General features: G+C 55.5%; 1 protein-coding gene across 1 annotated transcript in view; it reads left to right on the top strand.

Moving 5' to 3' along the window:
• TBCD (tubulin folding cofactor D) overlaps positions 1-12,306 on the top strand; it is a 102,566-nt gene that overhangs the window by 42,441 nt on the left and 47,819 nt on the right. The window lies entirely within an intron of this gene.

The following is a 12,306-nucleotide window of genomic DNA, read 5'->3' as shown; positions in this document are numbered from 1 at the left end:
CAGGCCAAGAACGCAGTGTCGCCTCGTTACAAGTTCGTGCTCCTGGTCTGCTTTGAGTGGTGCACCTGCTGTTCTAAGGAATCTCGGAGAACAGCAGGGCAGCCAGGTTCTCGCCGAGCAGGTCGTTTAAGATCCAGCCGAGAGTAGTTTTGAAAGAAAGGTGAATTTGAGAAGAAATGGTAGGTACTTACCGGAGGCAGGCAGTGCAGGGAGCGGGAGGCGCGGCGGGAGGCGGACAGTGCCCAGGAGCAGGACTGTCTCAGCCGGCTGCTCTCAGAAACTGAGCGGCCGCCCCAGTGGGAGGGGTTTAAGTGGAGGAGTTGCGCCCTCAGGGCCTGGAGATGCACCTGATATTCCTCCTGCCCGCAGCTACGATTCATGTGTTTGCTCCCACGTGTTTGCACCCACCGAGCCGCCTCAGAGCAGCGTCACCCATGGGCCAAGCCGAGCACCACTCTGTGCCTCCCAGAAGCTGCCTGCTTCCCTCGGGAGTGCCATCGTAGCGCCACGGAGTGCCGGCCAGGTGTCAGGACCACGGGGTCAGATGTGTTCCTGGTGAGAATAGAGAGGAATAGGGCACAGGTCAGCCTCCAATAATTATGTGATGTTGTAATGAAGCACGTGAGACCTTCCTTCAGCCGCTCCAGCGCTTGTAGGGAGCAGCCTGCAAACACCGGCATTTAGTCTGAACCACGTCACCCCCGACGGAGGCGGGCACTCTGGTGTCTTCTCCCCGGGTCTGAAGGAGACAGCTGTTGCCTTTCGCCCTTTACCCTGTGCCTGGCAGTCTTTGTCCTCCCTGGTCCTCCTCGAGAGAGCCGGGAGGGAGGGAGACAGGCTCAGCATTTGCCTTCCCGCGGGGACCTGCTGGCGCTTGCCCGGGACCGGTCGCTGGCCTAGCTCACTGTGGGGCGGGACTGCAGCTGCCGTGGGAATCCCACACCCTCTCTACCCTTTTCGTTCTTAAAAAAATAATAACTAAGACCATTTTTGAGCCTGTTTATCCCCCTCCCCACTTAAACTGCTTGCTCTTCAGTCCGTGGCTGTGTCCCCACTGTTTGTGTGGCTGGAAGAGATGTCAGTTTGGGGACGGGAGAGGAGGCTGTGAGCTGGGTCAGACCTGGCCACGTGTGGTGTTCCTGGCACAGGGTCGGGCTTCCCAGGCCACATACTGTTTTTTTGTTTCTTTAAAAATTTAAGGCTTAAGATTTTACTTAAGGCTTTTCCATTGGGTTGAATTCTTTAAAAATGTTTTCAGTTACTTTTGTCCATGTTAGACATCGTGTACTTCAAAGAGGACAACGTGGCTGTGAAGTCTTGTCGCAGAAAGCAGAGGATCCCTCTGCTCCCCTTGCTGCTGCGGGGGAAGAAGCCACCGACGCTGGGTGCCTTCCCCGCGGTTGCATCATGTCTGGGTGATGTGGGTCGAGAGTCTGGCCGGCCTCCGCCCTGCCAGCCCTGTGCTCTGTGGGTGTTGAGGGTGGGGGTGGTGTCAAGTTGCAGGTGCACTGGATGGGGGACCCAGGATGGCTTCACTTACCTGCCTGGTGTCCTGGAGAGGGCAGCTGGGTCCTCCCCCCTCAGGTCGTCTCCTCAGGGGCCTCTCCGGGAGGGGGTCAGTCTGACTTGGCTCAGGACTCTGGGAGAGCTACGTCCAAGCTTCCGGTCCTCAGCAAGGCCAGGCCGTACTTCACCGGCCCGGGTTCGAGGAGAGGGTGCCGGCCCACCTCTCAGGGGAGGCTGTCCCCTCCCAGTCTCCCCAGGGCACCACCTGGACCTTCTCTCGGCTGAGTCTTCGGTGTTTACCTCCTGGCTTCCAAATAACATTTCTCCATGGCTCTGTCCATTCCCTCCACCCCCCTTGCTGCTTCCAGTTGTGGGCGTTGTCTGTTGACTTCCCTTTATGGAGAATGAGTTTCACTCCCTCTTTTCTGCCTTCTCGCCTACCTTCCCCATCCCCCTAGATTTTCTCCACCTCTTTCCTGCATCGAAATCCCGCTTCCTGGATCCCACATGGTCTCTGGTGGACTGACCCTTTACTTTGGTCATCCTGTGTGTGGGCTCCTGAGAAAAAGAGTCCGAGAGAGGCGAGGTTTGGAGAAGGATGGATTGGAAGTGTCTTTGTTCTACCTGCTACCTGGTTTGTAGTTGGTTCGGCTGGGTAGGGAATCCCAGGCCCGGAGTCATTCACCTGCAGGTTTGAAAATGTTCTGGGGCATCTAGCCAGCAGCACTGCTGTTGAAAGTTTGATGCCATTCTGATTCCTGATTCTTTCCCCCAACATTTTAATACGAAACATTTCAAACAGACAGACAAGTGGTCAGGATTTGACAGTGAGTGCTCCGTGAACGCCAGCTGCTGTGAGCCTGGTCTGCAGAGGCAGACAGCACCGGGAGAGTCACCCAGTCCGAGGGGCCGAGCAGGGTCTCCAGGCAGCGCAAGGGTTGCCCAGGCAGGAAGTGCTGCCCGGGGAGGTGCTGACAGCTGCGAGCTGCACCGGGGGACCAGCACGGTCAGCATTTCGGTTGAGCTCCTGCCTGTTGGGCCGTGATGGATCTGGTGTGAGAGGGACGGGCGTCCCAGCAGCACGGCCTGCAGGGTGGTCGGTGCCGCAGGCTCCCGCTGCAGCATCAGATCTTTGCTGTGACGTGACACCTGTCACCCTTGTGGTGTGTGAGCCGAAAGCCGTCTGCTTCTAAGGTGAGGCCTGCAGAGGGCTCGGCTCCTCTGCTTCGCCGTGTTGGGCAGCTTATCTTCCTTCCCATCCTCTTCTCTGTCACCACCTGTCACTGCCCCTCGCCCTCCCCTCCCCTCCTGTCCTCGGGCAGCACCGTCCTCACACCTGTGCTCTGTGCCAGGCTGCTTGCCTCAAGTCTGGGGCCCACCGTTTGCTCCCTTGTGCCTCGGCCGTTACCTGGCTGGGTTACCTGGCGGCCTCAGCCGTCCCGCCTGAGGGAGATGCGCTGGGGCATCCACCGGTGGGTTCCCACGCTGGTGTGGGGGGAATGGCCTGTGTCACAGCAGAACACCTTTATAGGGAACCGGTCACTTACAAGGAAATGAGGTAGTTCTTATTTTAATCGTTTGCTTTCCTGTTGGGGCGCTGCCTCTCGAGGAGAGGAGAAAGGAAAGGAAAACGTGACAGAAAATTCAGAGGCATAACGTGTTCCTCTGACTTCGTTGTGGGAGAGCCCTAGCCCGCTGCCCAGACAGTGCTCGAGCTCACCCCTCCTCAGGTTCTGTACCGGGCCCATCCCCGGGTGTGAGCTGTGTCCTCGGGGATCATGTGAGATGTGAGGAGCTCAGGCCAGTGGGGTAGGACGCTGGCCGGATGCTGCTCCCCCAGGAGCACAGGGTGGCATGGCCTTGGGGTCCCTTTCAGCAGATTCCAGGCTCCTGGAGGGCAGGGCAGCTTCAAGTGTCTTTTGGCAGCTTATGTGTGTGCGTGCGTGTGCGTGTGCGTGCGCACACACAGATACATGCACACACACTGCTCACCAAGCTCTGGCTGAGAGGACCGAGCGGAAGGGGAGCCCAGCGCCGTGCCCTGTGCCTCAGCTCCGTGTGCTCCTCGGGAAGGTGTGGCTCAGGGTCCCGGACTGCTTGTGTCTGGGCTCCCGGAGCCTGGTTCTGGGACGGCCCCGGCTCTCGGTGTCTGCTCTCCCGTGCTGGCAGGCGTCTGTGGCACACTGGGTGGCATTTCCCGTCCTCACCAGTGTCTTCTCTGTGGACCTCCATTGTTTCCACGTTCCCCCCTTTCTGCCTGGTCTCTCTTCCCTGCGCCCTGAGCTCTCTGTGGACCGAGGGCCTGGCCCTACCCCCCTACACTCAGAGCTTACCAGCTGGATTGGACCCCCTCTTCTTGAACCAGTGGTGCAGGAGCCGGCCAGCCCGGCCCGCTGTGTGTGCCGGGCGGCGGGGCTGGCGCTGAGCTGTCTGTCTCAGGTGATGCCTTTGGTTTCTCACGTCAGAAAGCCTCAGATTATCAGAGGGCCGTTGCCTCATCCAGTCGAGTAACTGCTGGCGTGTAACACACGGCCTACATGGCCACTTGCTTATTATTCCAACGATGCCACAGCCTCGCTTGTGGAATTGGAGCTGCTTTAATTCAGGGAGGGGGCCACAGGGGATCTGCTGCCCCCCTCCTCCCAGGCCTGCTGGCGGGCTGCGTCCTCACCCCTCGGACCTTGTGAGGGGAGAGGGAGCGGCGGTTCAGGGTGTGTGGCCTGTGGGCAGCTCTGTGCCTGACACACAGCCCGGCTCCTCCCTCCGATTCCTGTCCCCAAGGAGCCTGTGGAGGGAGCAAGGGGCAGGGAAATGGATTCCTCTCGCCTGGGCGACTGGGCCTTGGGGACACAGGACCGACAGAGCAGGTGAGAGGTTCTTGTGGACCTTCCAGGGCGACTGGGCTGCGGCTTCTGCTTCTCAATGAAACTTAAAACCGAGTTTTGTCTTCATTTGGGAAAGTGACTCAGGGTTGGCACCAGGGCCAAGTGTTGAGGGCTCAGTTCCCCTGCCCTCGCCTCCTGTCCCACCTCACGGTGAGGCGTCCCTGTCGGTTTCCTGTGCTCTGTCCTCTCTCCACTGAATGGCTGTGAAAACGTGCCCTTCACACAGCGATCGCTGGGCTTGGTCACCATTGGTGCAGAAGCCACTTAATTCACTGGAACAAGGACAACTAATAGATTAGACCCCTCCCCCAAGTTACAGATAACATCAGTGAAAATCTTAACAACAAAGGAACGGACAGAAGACAGCGAGGGATGGGGTTTGAACGGCCACATTTATTTCTCAAAGTCTGGAAGCTGGGATCCCAGATCAAGGGGCTGTCCTCGTCCTGCTCAGGTTCTGGGCTCCCACGCCGGCCGCCCTCTGCCGGTGCCGTCGCCCTGCGTGTCCGGCACTGTCCCTGCTGTGGCGCTGCCCCTCCCTGCCAGACCGATGGCTTCAGGATGGAATTCTCAGGAGGAGGGAAGGCAAAGGTGTTTGCTCTTAAAAGTCATTTCTTATTTGGTTGTTTAAATTGAGGTCAAATTCACATCATCAAATGAACGCTAACCATTTTAGAGTGAACAGCTCAGTAGCATTTAGTACATTGACAGTGTAGCACAACTATCACTTCATCTAGTTCCAAGACGTCATCACCGAAGAAGAACCCGGTCAGCCCATGACCCCTCCCAGCCCGACAGCCACCACCTACGTCCTGTGTTTATGGGTTGCTTCTCCTGGACCTTTCATGTAAGTGGGGGCATGCGACGTGGCCTTTTTGTGTCTGGCTTCTTTCACTGAGCATAGTATCAGAACTTGGTTCCTTTTTATGATGAATAATATTATCCACCGTATGGATAGGCCACTTTCCCCTGTTCACCAGTGGATGGACAGTTGAGTTGTTTCCACATTTGGACACTGAGTAGAGCTGCTATGAATATGCAACAGCTTTTGGTTGGAACACTTGTTTTCATCTCTCTGGGCCTGTGTCTCGGAATGGAATGCTGCATCTCATGGGACCTGTGTGATGTGTGGAAGAGCCACCATACTTTCCCAGCAGCCGCGCCATCTCACACCCCACACCCCGCACCCCACACCCCGCACCCCACACCCCGCACCCCGCACTCCACACCCCGCACTCCACACCCCGCACCCCACACCCCGCACCCCGCATTCCACACCCCACACCCCGCACCCCGCACCCCACACCGCGCACCCCGCACTCCACACCCCGCACCCCGCACTCCACACCCCGCACCCCGCACCCCGCACTCCACCAGCAGTGTGCAGTGCCCGGGCTCCCGTCTCCACACCCTCAGTGGCACCCGTTCTTTTCATTTTCTTGATTGCACCCAAACTAGAGGGTATCTCATTATGGCTTTGATTTGCATTTCCTGAACGATTAATAATGTTGAGCACGTTTCCATGGGCTTGTTGGCCATTTGGACATGTCTTTGGAGAAATGTTTATTCAAGTCCTTTGCCCCATTTTAAAATTAGGTTGTGTGTCTTTCGTTGTTGATTTGTATATTCTGGATTCTAGATCCTTATCAGATAAATGATTTGCAAATAATTTCTCCCATTGTGTGGGTTGACTTTTTATTCTCTTGATAACATCTTTGTATTGTCATTTCTAGTAATTCTTCCTTTTTCATTCTTTTTTTTTAATGTGTATACATTTTTTGGGGGTAGGAGTATGTGGGTATACACACATGCATTAGAGGGTTTTCAAAGGGTATCAAATTCTTTTACTTTTAAGTATTTGGTTCTCTTTAATTAAATTAAGATTCTTTATGAAAGAATTCACAGTTGAATGAAAAAGCATAAAGCATGTCAAAGTAATAAGTGTTTAGAATTTATACTGTGCATGTATGTATGAAAGCCATATGAAACCTGTCACATGGTTTTATCTGTTATTTTAAGAGGTGAAATTCATAGTTTGGGCCAAAACTAAGATTGTGACAGTAACGAACATGGTGATATAATTGTGTGTGTGTTAGTTATACACAGTGTGCTCAGGAAGTAATGTCTGTCCACATAATTTATTCTGTTGTTTTAGATACTTTGATAGCATTTATGCTATTTCAATAGAAAGTATTTTTATGAACCCTTTAATGAGAAATCTTGCTTCCTGGAAGAAACCTACTAAGTGTAATTCCACATTTCCCCAGCTTTGTTGCTGTCTTTATTGCTAGCAGCATGCCCACTGGGGCATGACGTTGAGTGCAGGAGGCTGGTGTGACTGACGGCCTTCTAGGGAGGCCGAGGAGCGTGTACTTGAATTTCCGGTTTGCTGTGAGAGTGCGTGAGCATTTCTCCCAGCGACAGGGCCCAGGGCCGCCTGGTTGGCGGGTGTGCCCTGCGGATGCAGGCACGGCTGGTTTTTCATGTGCCGTGGTGAGGTGGCCATGGTTTCCTTGTACCTGTTCTCATGCGCTGTCCTCTCTGGAGAAAGGCTGCCCAGCATGGACGTGCTCGTGTGGAGGTGACTCCCTCAGCCGCCGCCCGGCGCAGAGGCATTCCTGCCGCAGCCCCACGCTTGTCCTCTGAGCGCCAGCTCCCCGGCTCTGTGGGAAGTGAGCCTGTGGTAGGGTCCTGAGAAGTGGACCCAGCATCACGCCACGTGAGAAAACACAGAGGCTTCGATTTCTTGCGCGGCAGCGAGACTCCTTTCAGGGCTAGGAAACCGCTCTAGTTTGGGTGCAGAGAAGAACTCGGTGTCGGCCCTGAAGTGGGTTCCAGAGCTCATTCAGAGCTAATTCAGGGACTGGAGTGGGGATGGAGGGGGGCAAGCTCTCCTAAGGGCTGTAGGTGTGAAAGGGGGAGTTAGAAGGGGGGGGGCTTGCTGTTTTCTGGACAGAGGGAGGAGGAGGCCAAGCTCTGCCCCCCGCCCCCCGTGGGACCCCTGCCAGGCATGGCCAAGCCTGAGGGCGAGGTCATGGGGTGGGGGGAGGTCAGGCAGTGGCTGGGGCTTGACTGCAGGCAGTGTGGCCGTGACAGGCTCTGATCAGAAGATGCTGCCCACACTCACCTGCCCTGGCTGTCTCAGGCCCATCTCTCCAGGGACCAGGAGAGATTCAGAAGTGGGTGGTGATAACTTGGCTAAACGCAGTGGCAGGCTTGTCATTGTCATTACCAAACGCTGATGGCCTGTCGCCTGCACATTTGTGTTCCGTCCTACTGACCCTCCGGCCTTGGGCAGTCTTCTTGGGCTTTGTACATTCTGTAGGTCAGGGTCCAAGACCCTCTGCTCAGTGAGGGGGGTCTTGAATGGCACGATCCTCCAGGCCCGCCAGCTCTGAAGCTGTGTGTGGGGACACTCTTGGGGCCAGTGGAGGCCTGGGCACTGGGCTGGGAATCCAAGGCCGTGAGTCAGTGGCAGAACTGGTCCCTGACTTCCTGGTTAAGCCTTTAATTCTCCTGATCGCTTATTTTCGCTTCTTTCAAGTTGTACTTGGGCCACTCTGTCATCAGCTGTGGGCGGTTCATATGCCAGCGGCCTGTTGCTGAGCAGAGCAGGGCGGAGTGCCCCTCGCCACACTCAGTTCCTTCCCTCCACTGGCCTCTGGCAAGGCACAGAGTGGACAGTGCTGGTCCCTGTGTGGTCTACCAGTTGGGATAGGAGAGAGAGAGAAAGCGAGCCGAGCGAGAGCACATTTTTTCCTCCCACTGAAAGGAGGGTCCTTGAGGGAATCACAAGAGCATTTAACTTGCAAAGAACCTTGACTCGAAACTAACAGACCTGGGCTCAGGCCGGGGGCCTTGCTGGGAAGCCAGCACCCCAGCATGACAACAGAGGAGGTGCCGCTGGCCTTGAGGGGACTGTCAGCGGCTGTGGGCCTCTGTGGGCACCAGTTCTCTCCTTCGAGGTCGCCTCCTACGTCCCTTTGTTTTTTTGTGGGGGCTCTTGGGTCCCGAGTCCTTGGGCTCAGCTTGCAGTGGGTGTTTCCTTGGACCTGGGCACCTGGACGAGGTGTCGGTGACATCGTGGGCTGGGTCAGCTCTCACGGAGAGCTGGAATCTCCATGTGACAGCTTCCCCCGGGTGGGTACCAGTGGCGTTCCTTTGAATTTAATGAGCCAGGGCCCATGCGGGGAGAGCGGGGCTGTTTGGTGGCTTCGCTCCAGGCGCTGTGGTGCTGCTTGTCACCTGCTGCTGATGGGTGACAGCTGCTCAGGCACAGCCCTGACTCAGCACAGAGTGTGCTCAGCCCCTGTGGGTGCTGTGTCCCGGCCGGATGAAGCGACGGGCTGCCCCTCCTTCCTGTTGAGAGCCTGGTCGCAGGCGCAGCTGCCACTTCCTCCAGACAGACTTACAAGGAGTGGAATGCCCTGACCTTGGAGAAAGTGTCTGAAAGTCAGGTTTCAGGATTGAGAAAACTGAAAAGGGAGCATGTTGGTTGAAGGTTGCATTTTCCACCTGAGGGTTGTTTCTAAGCAGACAGCATTTCACTTCCAGGGTAGCAGGCGATGTGCGGCCATCCCTGACGCTCCCTGGGAACCAGCACCCGGCCATATGAATGCAGCTCTTTGGGGTCCTGTTTCCTCCAGCAGGATTGATGAGGATCTGGTAGAGTAGGTGGAGCTTTCTGATGCTGGAGGTGGGTGAGGCGGGGGACACCAGGTTATGGAGTTGCTGTCAGCTTCTGGGCCTGACCAAGGTGCTGAGTCACATGCAGTGACAGCTCGTACAGGAACTGTAAGATCTGCAGGACGTCTCGTCGGACATGGCTCTTGCAGCTCTCAGTCCGGGATGTTCTTAATGAATCTGTCCTTGGGAGCAGTCTTAAAAGTGGAAGAGACGCCCCTCGGATGTCACTCCTCATCCCCGAGGGGCCTCGTCATTGCGGCCTCTTCTTTGACTGAGTGGTAGAGGGTGAGGGCTGTCCTGCACCCTCCCAGGTTCTGTGAAGGGGTCTGACTTCCACGATGAAATACAGTTTGTGTGCAGAATATAAAACCTGTGTGATATGTTGACCTCTGAACCAGCGACGTTGTCCTTGCTGGGCATCAATCAGATGTGGCGTCCAGCCAACATCACTTACACAGACGCACTTCCCGCACGCTTTAGGGATTCTGTAAACACCGACAGCAGCCTGAGCTCAGTGGAGATGCTCAGCCTTACGTTTTATCAGCTTCCTGACTACTTGTCCTTGTGCCCCTGCACCCCTCCCCCACCTGACATGGTTCAGGCTCAGTTGTGGCCCTGGCTCTGGGCGGGTGGAGAGCTGGGCAGGCAGCGTGGCGGGAACGGCTCTCGACACCGAGGGACTAGGCCATGGTCACACAGAGGAACGGTGCTTCTTGTCCTTTGCCTCAGCCGTGCTTCGTAGTAATTTCAGAAGGTCCTGCCAGGTGGGACGGGGGCGCCTGTTCTGAAACAGTGGCTTCCTCCTCTTGTGATCCCATCCCTCCTGTGAGGGCCAGTGGCTACTGTGCCTGATCTGCTGTGCATTGTAGTAATAGCGGTGCCCACTGAGCCTGCATCGTGTGCCGCATGTGGTGGGAACTCACGTGATCTTCAGGGCACCTGTGAGAGAGCTCCCGTCCTGGCCCCTTGACCAAAGAGCCTTGGCTCTCAGCCACAGCTGGGCCCTGAGACCTACCTGCACAGACAGGTGAGGCTCTGGTCAGGGCCTGCCCCAGGAGCACAGGACGATGGACACGGGCCTGGCCAGGGCAGCCCAGGGTCGGCGGGCTGGGGTCCCACACCCTCCGAGGGCGGATTATAGTCTGCACCCCGCATGCAGAGGGCCTCTAGGACAAGTTCTCAGAAGTGTCCTGTGGGAACTGAAAGCCGAATGTCTATGGAATCAGGTATTCTCTCCGTCATTTCCTCTTGTCCCCTAGCAGTTTCAACACTGGCTTTTTTTCCTGAGCAAGTTGGACTGCATTTTTGAGGAAGATATGATGGCTATTTGTACTGGTGGCCGAAACAGAAGTTCTATGGTGATGGCCACACCCTCTTCCCAAAACCTGGGGCTTTCCTAGGCTCCGTCTGGGCAGGCAGGCTCCGGGGTCTGAGTGCTGAAGTGGCTCAGAGGTTTCCAGGGGGAATGGGCTCCATGCATCTTGGGAGATGTCATCCTGTGCACCCTGGGAGATGCTGTCCCAGTGCACCCTGGGAGGTGTCATTCTAGTGCATCCCTGTAGATGTGGCTCAGTGCATCCTGGGAAAATCACCCAGTGCAGTCCAAGTGAATGCCTTAAGTGATGAGTTTGTTTTTTAAATTAGTATAATTTATGACTTATCAAGACATAACTTTGTGCTGGCTATGTGATGACTTTTTTAGGAACAGGTTATTTATACACCTACAAAGAACGCCTGGGTTCCTCCTGTCCCCCTTTTGTCCCCTGGGGTGTGCACGCTGTAAGCCTGCACTCTGAGGGTTAAGTCGTTTCTTTCACCTGGAGGCTGCTGTGCCCTTAGGCAGTTGGTAGACAAATGACATGCTGTCTAGAGAGGAGGGTGTTTAAATTATATTGCTAGACTCTGGGTTGCCAAAAGGAAGCCCTCTGGGGAATCTTATATATTTGACATGCATTGGCAGTGTGTAATTGGAACCATGAGAAAGGTTTTTTTGTTCAAAGCTATTGAGGAGTTTCCTTATTTTAAACCTGTTGAATCTGGAAAGAGTTGTCTTTGAATTTTTGTCTCTGATAATGACTTTTTGTTAAAGTGTAGGGCAGAGACTTTCTACTCCATATATTGCCTCCTCTCCTCCAAAGCCTGGCCACTGAGAGGTCTGTCCTTGTCCTCTGGGCCCTAATGTCCGAGCTGGCAGCCCAGGGTGTTCTTTCCCCCAGAAGAGTGTGGAGAAGGGCTGATGGTCAGCTGGCAGCCACGAGCCCTGGGCTGGGCGTGGCAGATGCACGCCCAACCCAACCTTTCACCCTCCCACCCCCTGCCCAGCCACAGGCCTTACTATCCTCTTGGGATTAATTGGAGCTGATAGGCTCATTTTAAATTTTCTTGTCTAAGAAATCTGTCATCTTGCTTGCTTTCCTCAGCGGTTTTACTTTCTGCAAATCAAATTCCTTTCTAGTGACACACGAGGAAAGGGTTCCCACTGCCACCCAGTGATGGCTCTGGTTCCCTGTCAGACCCCGTCCAGCCGCACAGCCTCTGGAGTGCTGGTAGCTACCTCTCTGCACTTGAGTGCAGTCACTGATGTTGCAGGTGCTGCGGAGGGGCCACCAGAGGTGTGAGTAGGAAGGTGACAGGACAGATGAAGGCTGTGCTGAGGATGGAACGCAGGCAGGCGGGGCTCTGCCCGGTGTGTGCGTGGTACTGGCAGTGAGGCTCCTGAGGCCAGGCGGGCCTGGGTCTTTATTTCTCTGAGTCAGTTCTGCGGGAGGACACACAGAAATCCAGCAACTTGGCAGTGGGCTGGGCAGCTGCCCGAGGACACAATCCAGGGGCGTGTTTGGGTACCAGGGACAAAGTTGGGGTTCCCTGGCTACACAGAAAGCACAGCCCCCATCCCCACTGGTCTGGCTCATGTCAGGTGTACAGCTCCTAGCCCTCTCACAACTGATCTTTTCCCACAACTTGAAACTGAGAAGTGGGCCAGGTGAACTATGGTTGGACTTGACTAGGCTGTCAGTTTTCCCAAAAGTAAATGCCAATCAAACCTTACGAAGACCTGTCTGTATTGAGGCAGTTGTCCGTTAGTGGAACACAAGTCCGCGGTCTGTGTCCTTGTCCTCATTGCTGACGGACCTTCCTAGCCAACAAAATGTCACTTTAGGAAACGGTCTCACTTTGACTTGGGATCAGACACTTGGGCTTCCCAAATAGGGGTCAGACAATGGGGGTG

The sequence above is a fragment of the Cnephaeus nilssonii genome, assembly GCF_951640355.1.
Source record: "Cnephaeus nilssonii genome assembly, chromosome: 19".
Classification (NCBI taxonomy): domain Eukaryota; kingdom Metazoa; phylum Chordata; class Mammalia; order Chiroptera; family Vespertilionidae; genus Cnephaeus; species Cnephaeus nilssonii.
Note: the sequence above shows the minus strand (reverse complement) of the source record. Positions and strands in the feature narration are given on the sequence as shown.